This window comes from Oreochromis niloticus, linkage group LG17, assembly GCF_001858045.2.
Source record: "Oreochromis niloticus isolate F11D_XX linkage group LG17, O_niloticus_UMD_NMBU, whole genome shotgun sequence".
NCBI classification, from domain to species: Eukaryota; Metazoa; Chordata; class Actinopteri; order Cichliformes; family Cichlidae; genus Oreochromis; species Oreochromis niloticus.
In genome coordinates, this window is record NC_031981.2 from 18124193 (window position 1) to 18141351 (window position 17159).

Sequence of the window (17159 nt, forward strand, 5' to 3'; positions counted from 1 at the left end):
TAACATCTAACAACATCATGTGTGATGATTCATGCTAACTGCGAGCCCAAAGTACAGCTTAGGTGTGAGGTTTGGAGTCGTGCCAGTTTTCTACAGTGTTTGAGACATCTGGTTTAGACTGGTGAAAGCTCTTTGTCTACAAAGAGGGTGCAAGTGTGAGCAGCATATTAGCAAAGCAGACGCAGCAGGAGTTACAGAATATGAACGGCAGCTCACAGTTTTCAAAAGCTAAGGTTCAAGTCCCACAACACAATCACTGTAGTCAAAGCAGGAGTGCATCTGCTTCATCAGACGCTTGTGAGAGACATGACTGATGTATTTTGTATGTACCCTATAAACTGCCTTAATAAGCACAGTACAGCAGGTGTTTTAGGCTATTGCATGTTTTTTTCCTCTTCCAGCACCCTTAGGCCAACTCAATATTTCTGTTTTGGTGGTTGTAATAGTTTAACACAAGGCAATAATTTTACCCAAATACAGCTGATTCTAAGTCATGTTGACAGAACACCAAGACTTACAGCGAATCTTGGACTGTGCCACCAGTCCAAGCAAGAGTTTCCAAAATTAAAAGGCTGCAAGACAGATACAGAGCTGTCATTCCTCCTGCCAGACCTGCAAGTAACTCGAGCTATCCTGCCATGTCCTGGTATGCTGAGGTAGCTTGACATTTGGCTGTATTAGAAAAGTTGTCAGTTTGCTAGTTTTTGATCATAAGTCAAGATAGCACATTTTGACAAAGGTTTAATCACTTGCTAAAACCTGCTAGACACACTCAAGGACAAATAGGAGAATTCGAGAGATCTTTCTACGTCGCAGCTTGGAGCAAAGTTATTCCAAATCCAACAATTACACTTCTTCAATGAATGTGCGGGTTAAAGTTGTTTTAGCGCTAATAAAAGCTAAGCTAATTGCTTTACGCTTTTTCATCAAGGAATTAAACTGAGTGCAGACATCTGAGGAGCACTCAGCCTCACCATCTAGTCCCTCACAGTATTAACATGCACTCACAAACCCGCGTTACGCAAGTACAGTGAGTAACCGCACAAACAAATTGACAATAACACCGCCAATTCTCCTTCAGAAATCTAGCCACCAAGGCCCGCCTTTCAGATGGAAATATGTTTGTGTGTCATCCTGGCGCACAAAAGGGGAGGGAGGTGGGAGTGTGAGAGTGGGGGTCCGACTAGTGATTACCTCTTAAATACATATAGATGCGGGCCCTTTGAATGGCTGCCTATTGAGTGGGAGATTGGGTTAAATTAGATGTTAATCAGTTCCGTTCTCCTGTTGGTGAACCGATAAGAGCTTCAGGACCACCCCTCCATGAGATATACACTAAAAAAAAAAAAAAAAAAGCATGCACACGCGCAAACACACACTCACGCACACCTCTTTCCCCTTTTTTATGGTAATGCAGGGAGTGCGCCTCCCCATTTAGATTTTTGACTCACTCTCTCCGTCCCTTAGAGAAATGCCGATCGTTCACTCACTGCATTTAATAACAAAGAGGAAGAGGGAGATAAGTTGTGCAGCTCAGACTGAAAGCAGCCTAGAAACACATTTACTTTTTTTCACCGGGGTTGAAATAGCCCAAGTTAAACCCGTATAGGGGGAGAGAAGGGAGGGGAATGAAAAAAAAAATCATAACCAACTCCCTCTCTTTCAAAAGGGAAAATAAGACGGCAGTGAAAAGTGTTGTATGAAATCCTTCAACTTCTGAAAGACTCACGGACATAGATGATTGTGCACTGGGATCCTGTTGCCTCATTCAAGGCACAATCGAGAGCTTTTGCCCAGAGATGACATATTTATGTATTGGGACGAATAAGCATAATCTAACTATATTGTGTACCGTTCAACTGAATATAAAGTCATTATATTAGTCTCCAAATATGGGTGTGGCCTGCTGGAATCACTGCAGATATGGATGTGGGATTATAAGACATCATTACACCACTGAGATGAACTAAAAGTGTGTTCATTCTGAGGCACAATAGCCACAAATATTCTTGTGTCTGCAAAGGAATTACGCTATTTTTTTCCCTTTTGCACACTTTACACTTCATATATTATCATTTATTTCAGAAAAGAAGCTGTCTAATTGTGACAGTGAACGTCAGACGTCTCTGAAATTGTAATGTTTTTACCGCTTTGTGTGCAATGATGCCATATCAGATGGAAAAAAAATGAAGAACAAAATTACAAGCATTATTGGAAGTTCCACTGGAGGATTTTTGCCCAGATAGCAGATGGTTACATGTGCGGTGGGAAAGAGATACCGACTTGAAAGGTTTCTGCTGGTCTTTTAAGGTGACTGTTGCAACATACTGTACAGCATGTGTGCGAAACATCAGATGAAACAGTGTGTGAAAACACAGGTGCGGGACAAAAGTCAACGAACCCAGCACCCCCTCACTTTAAGCTGCTGCATCTTGTGTTTTACCATCAATAAATCATCACCGCATCACCTCTTAGACACGAGTGCACTTACTGTACACAAATAAGACAGTTTCCAAAAAGATTAACAGACAAAAAACGGAACTTTTCTTTAAACTTTGGTCATAATATATTGCCTAATGGAACAAAACCAACAGTAGATCTGCAGGAGCAGAAGATTTAAATTATAAAATACATTGTGATTAAAAGGAAATCTTAAAATGTCACAAGTCTGGAGCTTTTTTTCTCCTCAGAATGTGTAAAGGGTAAGGCTTACTAAGGAAGAAAAACAAAAACCTCCAGAGACTCAAAAATTCAGATAATTATGGCATCTATCTTAACAATCGGTTACTCAACATTCAAGCAAAATTTCTGGAAGCGCTGACGCTAAAATAGTCAAAAATAATTTGCAACTGAAAATAATGCACATACTCAAATATTCTGCTTAAGTAAAGTAAAAGTACTTGACTATTGCAAATACATCATATTTTTCCTAAGGAACACTGGATTTTTTACACTGCACACATTTACTGCCAACGAAGATTTTACATACACAAATAATACAATATTTTGATGTATATAATACCCACTTACAGCCTAAGCAAATAAACAGCACATGCCATATAAAGTCATGAAATTAGTAAAGCTACGTGAAAAGTCAATTCCAGTTCCTTCGAGCTAATGTATCACTAATTAAACTCCAAAAATGTAACGTACTGCATTTATATACATGTAGGTCACTTGATAGCAAATTATGTTGTGCTGTTAACACTTCACCTTCACTGCACTGTGTTGTCGTTAGTTACACTGAGGTGACAGATATGAATCGTTGCTGCTCTGCCGCTCAAAATTTTAAGAATCACGAGCTCTTATTTCGTCACAATTAACAAGACTAATGTGAAAATAACCTATCAAAGCTCGCTCAGTGTTTACCATCAAGATTCATGCTGTGTGTGCGTGTGTGCTTTTCCCCTCCGCCAGCTCTTTTCTCCATGACTTATGCACTGCAGTTTGACTGTTTCAGGTCAGAGGAAAACAGATAAGAAGAAGTGATTTTTCTTACCTTGGTCACATCCCCCCCCCCAACCCCTTACCAGCAACACCACCATCCTTCCCCCTCTCACAGCCTTCAGACTTACAGAGTGACAGACCTCCAGCGTAAGCCTTTATTTACATTAGCCGTAATACTACAGGTGATCAAAACAACATGGTCGTCTCCCACGATTAGCCCGCTAAACGCTAGATGTGTTATGACAAGCTTACTCCCACTCCCACACACACACACACACACACGCACGCACACACAAACACACACTTATCCACTATCTCAGTGCAGGCCAAGGCGTTATCTGGAAATGTATTTATGCACGTCGTGGGCATCTGAAAATAATATAAAAACGTTTTTGAAAATCACATTTATCTCCACGGCTAATTATAACTGAATTTTAGTCTTGCTTTCACTCAGAATCACAGATGTACCCAAGTTGATTTCATGTGAGTCATTTAAGCTCCTTATTTCATCTAGGTTTAATGTTTTTTTTTCCGTAAGTGTGATCCATACTAATGGCAGAATCAGACGAAAGAAAAGAAAATACGATGGCTATCTTATTTTCTTCTAGGGACAGAATAAGACGACTGATCGGTTTGTAATAATCCAGCGAGTTTGTAAAACATAAATGCCATTTTTTAATGTTTCACTAAGAAAAATAAAAAGAGAGAATGACTGAAATTAAAAGAAAAAAAAAGGACCCAATAAAAGGAAGACACTTCTGAAGCTCTTATGACAAGATACCGAATTTCAATTTGAGTTTGCGGAGGCGTGGAGGAGAAAGGCGGTGTTGTGAGCCTTTGATACCCTGCCGAAGAGAGTCCTTCCCCAGCTGTGTTGGCTAATTTGTTCCCTCGGTCCTATCTCGCCCCCCTCCCAGTCTCCGTTTAGCATTATTAATCAAATTACACCCACTAAACTTTTTTCTTGCGTTATTGAAATTGTCTTCCCCCCCTCTTTTTTTTCTCTCTCCTACTTTCTTCTTCAGCATGTTCTCTCTCTCTCTGCCAGTTAAGGGCAGGCTAGGAAGGAGTGAAAAGCAGATGACTTGTCATTCAGAAACAGTGGCATCAGGTTAATGATTTAATTTTTTCAATTAAGATAAAGTAACACTTTCCCTCCTGACCTGCGGGGCAGCACTGAACATCAAAGCACCACTGCTCTTAATTGTTTTTGTACTCAAGAATAAAATTTCAAAAGAGTTTGCATGCGTTTGTGCCAGTGTGCGTTAGCGTGTTAAGACGCGCACACACACAGACACACACACTCACATGTTAATGCGCTTTCAAGTTATCGGGCCCAAACGGTGGCCCGATCGCTGGAATCCTGCCTTTCCCACCTCAGTATTAGCCTATGATATGCCAGTTACACCAGTGCTCCCAGCTCTCGACTCCCCCAGAGCGACTCCTGCACGTACAGGATGGCAGCCTTTAAAGTTCAAAGTTGAAACCCAAATGTTCAATTAAAAGCGACACTTAAAGCCGTTTATGCGTCTGGCTATCAAACCGCAGCATCTTCTGCCCCCTGCTCCGAGCTTTGTCTTTGCTGCCTCCAAGTTAGGGCTACTCTCGTGTATGAAATTACCTTTCTGCCACATGAAAGTCATTAGGAAAACCATTTGAATATGCTAATTCTGAGTAGATTAAAAGCTGCTGATGAGTGCGGATGGAAAGAAGCAGTGCATGGTTAGCATGCAGACACAATTCATGCATTATTTTTGTTTGAGTGTTTAAATGACAGCAATGGGAAAGAAGTGGAGGAAATATACATAATCGACTGAGAATGCCATATTTAATTTTATGTTTTCTAAACTATTTTAAACTAATGGAATTCATTTATCCGCCTGAGCCCAACTTTATCACTAATGCAAACTCTTACAGCCTATTGTAAAGTGGGGTTATTTTAATGGATGCATTCTGATAAATTCCCTACAACAGCCAAACCACAGTGGCCACAATAATAATGTTGTGATCATTGTCCGATCACTAGTGATGCAGCAATATACAGGAGCACTGAGTCCGGAGGTATGGCTGCTGTTAAAGATGATCTGTATGTTCTGCAGGGAGTAGTCAGTCTCAGCTCTCTCGGTGTGTAGCCTAGCATTGCCCCCTACTGAAACCTGACTCCTTCATCCACTCTCCGCTGCTCTTTCACTGCTTTTTTCCCCCCCTCCTCTCATGGTTTTCGTTTCCACTCTGTTTTGCTCCCGTCTTTGCCGTTTATCATGGGATGATTAATATATGGATTTTCACATCAGGAACAAGAAGGCTTGGATATGGACGGGAAAAAGGAAAACAAATTGGAGGGATTTTTCTATGTCAAGTCCAAGTGTGGGATAGTTTCTTCCAAAGTTCACAGAGCAAACAGAGGAGAGACATGTACATTTTCTCCTCTTTTTCATTTTGTGACACACACTTGTACATGTGCACGCACCCACACACACAGAGTTTCTGCAGAAATCCAGTGTTGAAATTTTTGCCAGGGAGTGCCAGACTGAAAGAAGTGTTGACAGGTCCTAGCCTTGTCACTACCTTTCTCACCCTCTTCTACTTACAGACATTACTAACACAGGACAACCCAGTTTAATCTGTTAGCTTCAGCAGTGTTTAGGGCAGGCAGCGCTCTACTTTCCCTCATTCTTAACTCTGGATTCTAATTTCAGTCTTTGAATCTAGATTTAGAACAAAACTGTTAACTATTTCAGCTGATTCTGTTCGTGTATTCCTCCTCAGCAGCCTCATCGTCGATGAATCCTTGACATACAACTTCATGAGATGATGTGTGAATATGTGTGCTGCCGGTGCCTGGGCAGCTCCCAGGGCTGTGGGGAGGCAGTGGCTGCTGCTGGTTAAATCCTCAAAGTGGCCTGGCCGCTCCTTGCCAAAGCTGCCCGCCTCAGTCCAGAAGTAATCCACAGCAAATTCCTTCAGCCTCAGTATCACAGGCCCGCGCTGTGGAAAGACGTGCTGCCAGGGGACTCGGGTCGCGCACGGGTGCGCGCGCGTAGTCATCTTTCAGATTCGGAGCACGGACAGCGTGACAGGGTGAATGTTTTGTGCATGTTGTATGTATGGTGTTGCGTGTGCTCGCATGCTGATGCGCATGTGTGCTCGGTTGCGTGCGCTTGTGTGTGCTTTTCAGTGTGTAGGGAGACAACGCCGCTGCAGCCGGAGCCCAGCCAGCTGACATTCAGACTGGCTTTCTTGCCTCTCTTCCTGGCTGCTCTCCCAGCCAGCGGTTTGTTGGCGGCCCAGGAGAAGGAGAAGGCACTCCATTTGCCTGGTTAAACATCCCCGTGTGCTCGTCCCCCGGTGATGAAACATTTGTTTCTTTATGGGGGGGGGGGGGGGGGGGGGGGGGTAACAGACAAGGGAGGCATAGAGAAGAGGGGGGGAGATCTGTTCAAAAACTGTTACAGAACTGTTACAGATTTGTAAGAAGCATACAGGTTGGCCAGCACTCTCCTGGTTTTTCTTCTTCTTTTCCTTTTCCCTGCTCCCTCTTGGTCACCTGTAACACAATTCCATTTTTCCCCCTCTCCAAACAGCTCATCGTGTCTGTCTGAGCGTCCAATCAGTCTGCAGGAACTGATACAAAACTCATCAGACTGTTACTAGAAGGCATCTGATGTGCTGAGACCTGCATATAAAGTTTACTTTCTAGTCATGCTTGTTCATGTAATAGAGATAAAACCTTTTTGAAGTGTTCTGCAGTGCAATAAAAGCAAATGCGCTTTGGTTGTAACCCATTAAAAAGACATAACGTTCCAAATTGATACGATTGCTCCTGCAGGAACTAATCTGAAAATCCCCACCTGACCTCACCCATGATGCCAGCTCATCACTATTTTCCTCCTTTCCTCGAGTGACTCTGGTGTGTTTGTCGTGTTGAGCACCTCTTGAGTTCTTCCTCATCAGCAGCGCACAATTCAAAGGATTTACGAGCCTCGGCCTTCGCTCCTGAGACGGTGGTCATTTGTCCTGCAGTGCCTGGTTTCATCCAATAGCAACAGAGAACAGGTTTCCAACTTGGTCTCCCATCATGAAGTGAAACCACTTTGTTGGAGCAGAAAGGCAGAGTACAATGTAATAAAGTGAACGCTGACATTTAATGAGTTGTCAGTGTTTTCCTTCTCTTCCCCTCTCTGTTGGACTTAAGCCGTTTGGTGGGAAATCTTTGAAGTTACAAACAAGCAACCTGGACATTATTGAATCCTATTTAGAAGGGCCCGGATTGAGGAAGCCTTAAAGACAGGCAGGAAAGCAACGCTCAGGCTTCTGTGCCTTTTAATGTTCACAGCATCCCACAGCCTTTCATGTCCATGCTATCTGGAATTAATTGCTTTTTCAAAGTCGGTGTGTTCGTTTTGGTGTGCACGGGAGAACACGTGTGTATGTTTGATTGCGAGTGTGCACATTTTTCTGCATTTGTTTACACTCTTTTTGGCGCATGGATATGTTTTTATGCTCTTGTGTCTCTTTGCCGCTTTTATCGTGCCTCCAGATCACATTTGGTGATCCGCCGGATATTTGGGATATTTGAATGTGCTTTCTCTGGGTATGTATTTATTTTTCAATTTTGGAATTTGGATTTTTTTGTTTTACATTTTCAAAATAAATTGAGGTTAATTAACTTAAACGGACCCTACCTCTAATGCTTTCAGAAAAAGAGACGTCCACATGAAATAGCAGATTAAATAAAGATGTGTTTACTCATTAAAAAATACACAGCTGATGTTGCAGGCTAGCTGAGGCTAAGGTGTCTCAGAAGAATCGGGTCAGGAGTTTGTCTGAAGCTGTACTCCCAAAAGTAGCACTAAACTACAGATAATCCTTGTTTTCACTACTCAAAATACCGATTTGGTTCAGGCGAGAGTGTTGTTCGGGTTGAGCATGCAGGAGACAGGTCAGATGGTGGCTCCTTGTTCATGTGAATCCACTAATTTCCTGCATATTCTCACATGACTGTATCTGGGCATAACAATGATGTAAACCACAGATACAGCAGGCTAAAGAAGTCAGATTACTGGGTATTCATGCATTAGCAGGAAATCTATACCATAGCCACATCGCAATGGCAAACCCCTCTGAAACCCTGTGCTGTAACCTGACATGCACCTCCCTAGAAATGTACATCAGGTCAATGCAGTCCACAGCTACCGTGGTTGGACACTTGAAAATGACGAGAACTACTTTTTTTAAAAATGTTTTTTTAAAAATAAAGTTTGTGAGCAGAAGACGTATGAAGCTAAGGTACTATCCAGTAGTGTCTCAATAATCTCCTCACAGACTCCCAATTCCTCAGCTGTTGTGTTTTCACACCTGAGCCTAATTACATTGATTACAGCTCAACCTGGGACCCCATCGGTTAGTCTGCTGCCTCGGCCTCTGGGGATTACAGCCAATATTTCAATGTAACTGGAGGACACCATGGCCGTGACTTCTTGTGCTGTCCTCCAGTCGTTGTTTAGAAAGCAAACAGAAAGCTACTTTATCGTCAGACTATAGCCGATGCTTTCATGATCTCCTATCTGCAAATGAAATCTCTCTTTGCTGTAACCATCTGCTGCTTACTTGTATGCAACCAAACCGTGCTTAAACATGATTTGTCTATAGAACTTGGACAACATAAGGGCCACAAACCAAAACCAGACAGCTTCCTGAGAAGTTTGCAAAACTGCTGCGCATACACCTCAGAGTCAGTGTGTTTGAAACTTCAGGACACTGCAATGACAATACCGATCAATACAGCTTAACCACACAAGTCAGTGATTCTTAATGAAAACCAAAGTATTTCAGAAGAGTTTAGAAATATAACCCAGTGTCAATCAAAACACCGGATAAAGTTTAAGTTATAGGATTAGATATATCACAGTTAAGGTTGTGGCAACCTGCAGGTGTTGGTTACATCAGTTTCAGGTGGTTCACACATGGTTTTGCAAGTTGAGTAGTGTAGATCTGCACCATGCTGACCGGTGTGCATCATTGCAGTGCAATGAGGGAAAGAGATTCAGACATTTTCTTGCGGTCTGATGATGAATAAAAATCAGACACATGTTTTTCTCAAGTCACTTTGTGGTCTTGATTGCTACCTACGTTTAGGAGCTCAACAAATGTTGTTTAGGACAGCAAAGCTCTTTTCCCATTCCTGCATTTAATGTAAATCACTAAATCCTTTAAACTTTCCATTTAAATCGTTAGGACAGAATGCAGCCGGAATGACCACAGCACTTCGTGACAGTCCCCTTGGGAGGCATAGTCAGCAATCAAAAGTCAAAGGAGGCTAAAAAGAGAACAACGTCAACCCAAACAGAGTCTGGTGAGAACCAGAAAACCTTCCATCACTCCCTCAGACGCTCCATTTTCACCATTTTTGTATAAAATGTCAGCTAATGCAGTGTGGAGCGGCGCCAGCAGTGTGTATGGCTGTACGGTGGTACTGTCGGTAATGTGTTTATATAACATCCCTCACATTCCAGCCTAAGAGCCTTCAACTCTCCCAAGTTCATTGAAGCAGGACACACACACTAAAGTCTGAGCACTTGTGCACAGACAACGCCACGGAGCACACGCAAACACATTTTAAAGCCATCTATGTGCGTGTTCCCAGACACGGGCAAACGCACACACACACACTCCCATTCTCAAATATCCATTGTGGCATTACAGAGGGGATCCCAACACGCAACGGCAGCGCTCTGGGCTGCAGAGGACGGAGAAGTTTAGGTTCTGAAGACATCCATCATCAGCAGGCAGGCCGTCAAAGCCCAGTGCTTAGGGCCCCTTTCTCTGATGCCATTACTGCATTACTGTTCCTCTGCTAGCACTGTCACTGAAGGGCAGCAGAGAAAGGAAGGCTACAGCAGTGTTAAAGAGATTTACTCTGAGCGGGATGAAACATGGAGGGCGAGTTGAGTTAAACTGGTGCGATTTATTTATCCAGCGTGTGCGAATATTAGCCTGCTGCTCAGTCAGTTTTTACTAGTGTTTTATTCAAGATTATTTCTAGTGTAGTATTTGTCTATGCATGTATGAAAAAAAGGAGTGTATCATTTTCAGTCCTATTAGTTTTTATAAATTTGTGTCTTCACTGATCTTCACTGACACTCAGCAGCATAGATGAAAGGAAGGCCTGTTTACATACTTTTTTTTTGGTCTGAATTCAGCAGTAATTTAAGCTGATTTAAACTTACAACTGCAGTCGGGGTAAAAACTAATTTGAAAATAAACAGCTCTTCTTCTGCAGCTCTCCCCTCAGTGTTCGAAGCCCCTCCCACCACACCACCGCGAGCACAAGCACATGCTTCATGCTTGCTGAAAGTGAGTCTGAATTCAAACCCCACTCTCCCAGGTAAAGCCTCCCAGGTGAAAGCCTTTTGCTTAGGCTACTGTGCCCCAAAAAATGATGGACTCATTGTGATTCAGTGATTGGCCAAAGTCTCTGCCACAGGCTGGATTTTCTAAACAGCAGAGTGCACAAGAGGTGCAGAAGTCTAGTTCCCTGTCGTACCTCTAGAATTACAATAAAATACAAACTTACGCATTTTTTTTGTCAGGTGAGGTCAAAACATATTTTGCTCACCTTGCTTCCACCTTTACCAAATGTTTTAATAGGGTAAATGGACTGGTTCTTTTCTAACTCATCTCATTCACACATACCCTTTATTCTATTTTACTTTCTATCTAACATTCACAGTCCAGTGCATGCATCGGGATCAGCCAGGGGTCGAACCGCCAACCTTGTGATTAGTGGATGAACTGCTCTACCTCTTTCTTTCTCTGTCAGTTAATTAGAAACACTTAACTGACTAATTTTGTCACCAATTTACTTGAAATATAAAGTCTTGCCATGTTGGACAATGTCAGTTAAGATTCCCTCTAACATGTCTTAAATGCTTGGTGGTTGGTGTTGCCTTTCAGAAGCATCTTTCAGCACCCCGCATATTTTACATACAGTATACAGGATGCTTTTCATTTAACTGTTTTGTAGTGAGTAGATTGTCAAACCACTACAACATTGACTGCTTAGCACCAAAGATGGAATGGATGAGAAAAAAATAAGAGAAGTGTTACAACTTCTGCCACTTTAATGTCGAATAAACCCCGCCAGCAAAAGCAACATAATAGGGCAGTTGTTCATCGTACACATCACATCTACAGCGCCTCATTCTCTGTTTTCTCCAAGGTTCCCAGTAGTGCACAGACCCGTGTAAACAAAGCCTTTGATGGCATGTCTGCCAGAGAGGTGTGGAGCCGAGCTGGATTGAGAGCCACGGCTCTTTGTGGTACTGCCAGGCTCCGACACTCTTTGCCGTCCTGCCAAGTTCTCCTGCCGAAGACTCACCAGCCTTGCCTTATCCTTCCCCGCTCTCCTCCTCCTCCATGCCCGTGCTCGACTCCATCTGTTGCGCTGGAAAAGGAATTTTTTTCCGCCATTTCGCTCCCTGAGCTAAGCTAAGGGCTGCGCCGGAGGAAGGTGTCACCAAAGTCTCCAAAGTACAGGAAACGGGGAAACAACAACAACCTCCGTCACCTTCTTGGGATAATCCCTATCAAGGAATGAACTTTAACTGAAAAATGTTTATTTTTTCAATGTGTATAAATATTTTTCAATAACCTGTCGCAATTTTCTTCCACCTTAATTCCCCATTGAGCTGCGGTGGCGATAAATAAAATAGAGCGGCTGACAATGGAGGACGTCAGAGAGCGCAATGGGGTGGAGGGGATGGCGGCGAGGGTGAGTCAAAAGGCATTGAGTTCCCTCAGCCATTGTGTGTGTTGACACCCTAATCCGCCACAGCAGCCATGCAGGTGTTGTGCAGCATTCAGGTCTTTGAGGCAGCTTTCAGCGCACGCCATGGCACCTCTGTATTCACCCCGATGTCTCTACAAGGAAACAGTGGATCAGTGTTTCAGCGACTCAACGTCAGCTGTCACGCAGCCTCTGTGAGAAGCACATTTACAGCACAAAGATCCCCTTAGACTGTCTTTGTGTCAGCATTGTGCCGCAGCTTCTTTCTCCTGCGCCATAATGACAACTGATTAAATCCTGGCTCACTGTTTCGAATGCTAGGTGTCAGTCGAGCAGGGCACAGGTAAGCCCCGCCGCCGCAGAGAACGAGGGGAAGGAAAGAAGGGTGGAGCTCCGAAAGTAAAGTATTTCAGATGGGGGTTTATCATGCCGCCAAGGTGTCAACTACAGAGCGCGCGCGAGAGAGGGGAATATGGGATAATATGTATCTGTTTATTCTATTATTCATAGTGTATCTTATTGTCACCCTGACACGCTTAGAATGCATGTCAACTGCTGGTTTGAGGTTTGTTTTTTTGCTTTCTTTTTTCTCGGATCTCTGCAAAAGCTTACAAAATGGATGTGTTTACCTTTTCCCTGAAAGCGCCGTGCTGAATACCTGTGTGTCTGAGATGAGGCTTATTAAATTTGATGAGTAAAAAATGTCTTAACGCTTTATCTCGTCTTTGTGTCGTCCCGTTGGTATCTACCTAGAGCCAGGCACTCTCCTTAGGACGCCAACAACGGCAACAAAGATAAACAGGCCGTGTTTTCCTCCTTTTACCCTCTTTTTCATGATATGTAGTCACATGCCCGTAGCCCTTGATAATTGTGGAGTCAGTCAGAAATCCTAAACAAACTCTGCGTTTGCTGTATCTGTCTGTAGGAGCGACGACAGTGAAGCGTGTTCCCGATGACAGTTTTGGATTTTTTGGCACTTCCTTCTTTCTTCTGTGGGTTAGGTGACGGATGTTTGAAGGTTTGATCTGACACTTAGCATCTGAATACGTGGAATCAAAGGAACAGGCAAATGAAAGTAAGCAGGCAGGATTTATTTATGGGCAAATGGACTCCAGGAAAAAGCACCCATCTCTGTCATCCTGCTATACACTTCAATGCAATGGAATGGATATATGAAATTCGATCTATTGGTACAAAGTTTATAATCTTATATGTTTAGGCCACCTCTGTAAACCAACAACAGCTTGCAAACGAGAGGGGAAATTTGCCTGTACCCTTAACATGTCTAAGTTTGTGAAAATAATAAATGGCAGAAAACAGCGAAAAGATGATAAAAACTGACAACCCCCCCAAAAACTATATAATTTGTTTGACCTAGCTGCTTTAAAGCCAAACTTCAACTGTGTGAGAGTACAGCTGAAGCTTGGTTAGACTAGTAGACCAGTCCAACAAACAGAAAACCTTCATAATACTTTTAAAACTAAGTACAATCTAAACATTAGCCAAACAAATGTTTGCTGTTATTTTAGGAATTACTACTCACATTCCTCAGTAAATCAAAATCAAATGTTAATAGTGCTGAAATGTGTGGCACACTGCGCCATGTCTGTAAGAGTTTAGCTAACTTTAGCAGTGCCAGCAATTATACTCTTGGTCTTTTGGTAGTCTTCCAGGTTAGCGTCCACACATCGCCCACACGGGTCGCAGCAGATGGCTGCCCCTCCCTGAGCCTGCTTCTGCTGCAGGTTTCTTCCTGCTAAAAGTGAGTTTTTTTCTTCCCACTGTCACCAAAGCACTTGCTCATAGGCAGTCATATGCTTCCTGGGCTTTTCTCTGTTTCTTTAGTATTTCAGTAGGGTCATTACCTATGTTATCATCTGTATGCTTTCTACCTTACTCATTTACAACTTGCATCCACAGACAGAGGACAAGACACAGGCATGTGCTCAACTACTACTACATCTACCCCTACAAAGCCTGGTGGATATTTATAGTTTAACTAGCCCAATGCAGTTTGTGTACCTAGCTTCTTTAAGCCAAAATCAAAGTCATATGTCGCAAGTAAGAAAATAAATTGCTTTCTGTCCTATGTGAATTATTTTCTGATGTTTTCATTTTATTCTTTTATCTAAATCATGCTACGTGTTGCTATCAGTATTTTCTTGTAGTATGTTTTTGGCTGCTATCCTGCAGCCAAAATTGCTCGTATTAGACGTTAATAAAGATTGAGCTTTAAATAAATCAACAAATCCACTCTGTTTTTTAACTGAAGTAATATGTTCAAAATCCAATACAAGGAAACAAATCCAAACTATAAGTATGGTTGCAAGGTCAGCTGACAACAAATAATAACAATGGGTTAAACATTTTGATTCAGTAAGAAATTGTTATGCAATACAAAACCACCAAAATTAAAAAAGGACAGTTCTTCAAACGTTTTTCACACTCCAGTTCCTGCAGAGACATGTGACTACATGCGCAACAACCTGAAACTGCTTAAGCTACAGAGACTTCCGATTGAAGCTTAGTTTACAGTCTTCCAGTTAAGTTTACTGTACAGTCTAAGGAAAGTTGGACACAATGGACGAACAGTGAATTGGGAGACAAACTTTTTGTTATTCAAAGCTAAATCCAAGGGCATTCAGACAGAGAGACAAAGTTAACCAGAGAGAGAGAGAGAGGGAGAGCGAGATCTGTGCTGTGTCAGCAGTGTGCTTAAACCAACTCCAAAGATTAATCACAGGAAAACACATACAGCACATACACACAAGCACGCACAAACAGGCACGCACACACAGGCATATACCCACAGTTGTATATCTCACATTCCCAGCAGTTCAAAGTGTGGTTGGTTTGAAACAGATTAAAAACTGTCTATGAAGTGATGCATTGCAATTGTCATAGCAAGGGTGGGAGAGATCTTTTTTGCATAAAAATCCCCTCTTTCTTCCCACCGCTATCAGCAAAGAGATGGAGAACTCACTAATCCTGCTGTGGTCGCATTTGCATCGGTGGCAAATAAACAAAAGCACACCATTTTTCATCTCCAGCTTCTATATTAAAAGGAGATGGCGGGGGTAAGGGAGCGAGGGGAGGAGGAGATGAGGCAGAAAGGAGGGGATAAGAATGAGAGAGCGAGAGAGAGAGTGCGAGGGAGAGGGCACCCAGGCAGACCCTTTGGTGTCAGAGATATGCCTGCTGATGTTTGGTCTCGGTAAATGGAAACTACTGTGGCGTGTTTGTCGCATCAGTCCGTCCTTTCTCATTCCAGGTGGAGACACGGGAGAAGAAGGGGTGATATGTGTGCCTACGGGAGGGAGGGGGTTGAAGGAGAGTAGATACAAGAAGAGCTCAGGCTGACACATGAAAGAAGCAACAAAGATGTGCAAATGCAAAGTTTGCACCGTACTTCAACAGGGAACTGAAGGAAAGGCGTGCAAGAGATCGTCTTTCGTTTGGGTAACGTAAAGTTGAGGAGCAATATGTTTTTCCCACTCATAACTCACAACTGCCCTCTGACCACCGGTGCTGCATGGGATTGCACCGGCCTGCTCTCACTTTGATGTGAGTGATAAAGACATGCCCAGAAACTGAACAGGGACCACAAGCTTCTGGTTGGGACACCCCCAAAAGCGTTATAAGATAAATCTGTAGGCTTAAAAGATGTTTATCATGGCAAAGTAATACTTGAGCTTATGAAAAACTAAACAACTCTTCATTCTTGAAGAGATTCAGAAGTATTTCAGAGCAAAAAACACAGCACCCAGTCTACACCCAGCCTACTCTCAGAGTAGGACAACAATAATGCAGCTTTTTTTTACATTTTGTTTCTGGGACATTTTTGGTTTTTTAGGCATAATTTACACAAAAAACATGAACCAAAAATGCTCAGATTAGAGCATAAATACATAAAACTGCTACTTTGTTTTCTTTACAAATAAGGTACAAAAAGTACAGAATAAAGCGTATACGTTGTTTTTTTTTTCAACATATTCTGATTATCTTATCTTATCATCACTTAGAGTGTAGCTGCTTTGCACCATCCCACAGATACTGGAGAACATGCACGCTTTTCAGTGCAGTGAGTTTCACATCGTGTGATGACAGAGCAAGTGCTCCTTCTCCCCCAGATGTTTTCTTCTTTTTCTTTTTCTTACAATCCATCAGTGGTTTTTTGTTTTTTTTTGGGTTGGGCAGAGATAATTTACCTTCCTGAACCATCTGCTATTATCTACTAGTAATGCTGTCAAACTAGCTGAGCCACATTTCCAGCACCTCTGTTATAAACCTTCATCAATCCTGTAACTATATGTTGAAAAGCCATTAGTCATTGAAAAGAAAAAATCTCTGTGAGGGGTTTAACACAGTGATTATAAGATGCCCTGCAAAATCACTTACAGAATATATCGAAATGCTAAACACAGCCTCAGCAGATCAGCGCCTCCATCTCCCCCTGTCCCTAGCATCCTTCTCTATCATACCAACCCTTTGCATGTCCTAATCTTCCTAATCTTTTAGGCCTAGCACTACCAGTACACTAACGTGTGCCCTTCACCCGTGGCTGGCTTATACACAACAATGTGAAAATAATGTATACCTCAGATGCAGATTGTACTTTAGTGTCTTATTCTGGTGCTATAATCCAACCAGTTGCTAAAGTTTCCCCAAACTTTCCCCATCAGTAGCTCGGAGACACAATTTTACATCGGTGCTTGGGTGTTTGATCACCCCTCGCTGAGAACAATTTGTCGATTGGCTGTGGTTAAACCTGCTGCGACCGTCGCCTTTTCTTCCCTCTGACCCGTGAGAAAAGAGATTAGCTATTCAAGGCAGGCAACAGAGTGACAATCGCCACATCAGATCAATATTACTTATCTCTCCTCCTCTCCCTCTCTCCCTCTCTGCATTACACTCCTAGTACAGT

General features: G+C 42.6%; 1 long non-coding RNA gene across 2 annotated transcripts in view; it reads right to left on the reverse strand.

The window, feature by feature from the left end:
- LOC112842566 (uncharacterized) overlaps nt 1-17159 on the reverse strand; it is a 171280-nt gene that overhangs the window by 58306 nt on the left and 95815 nt on the right. The gene's annotated exons all lie outside the window — the stretch shown is intronic.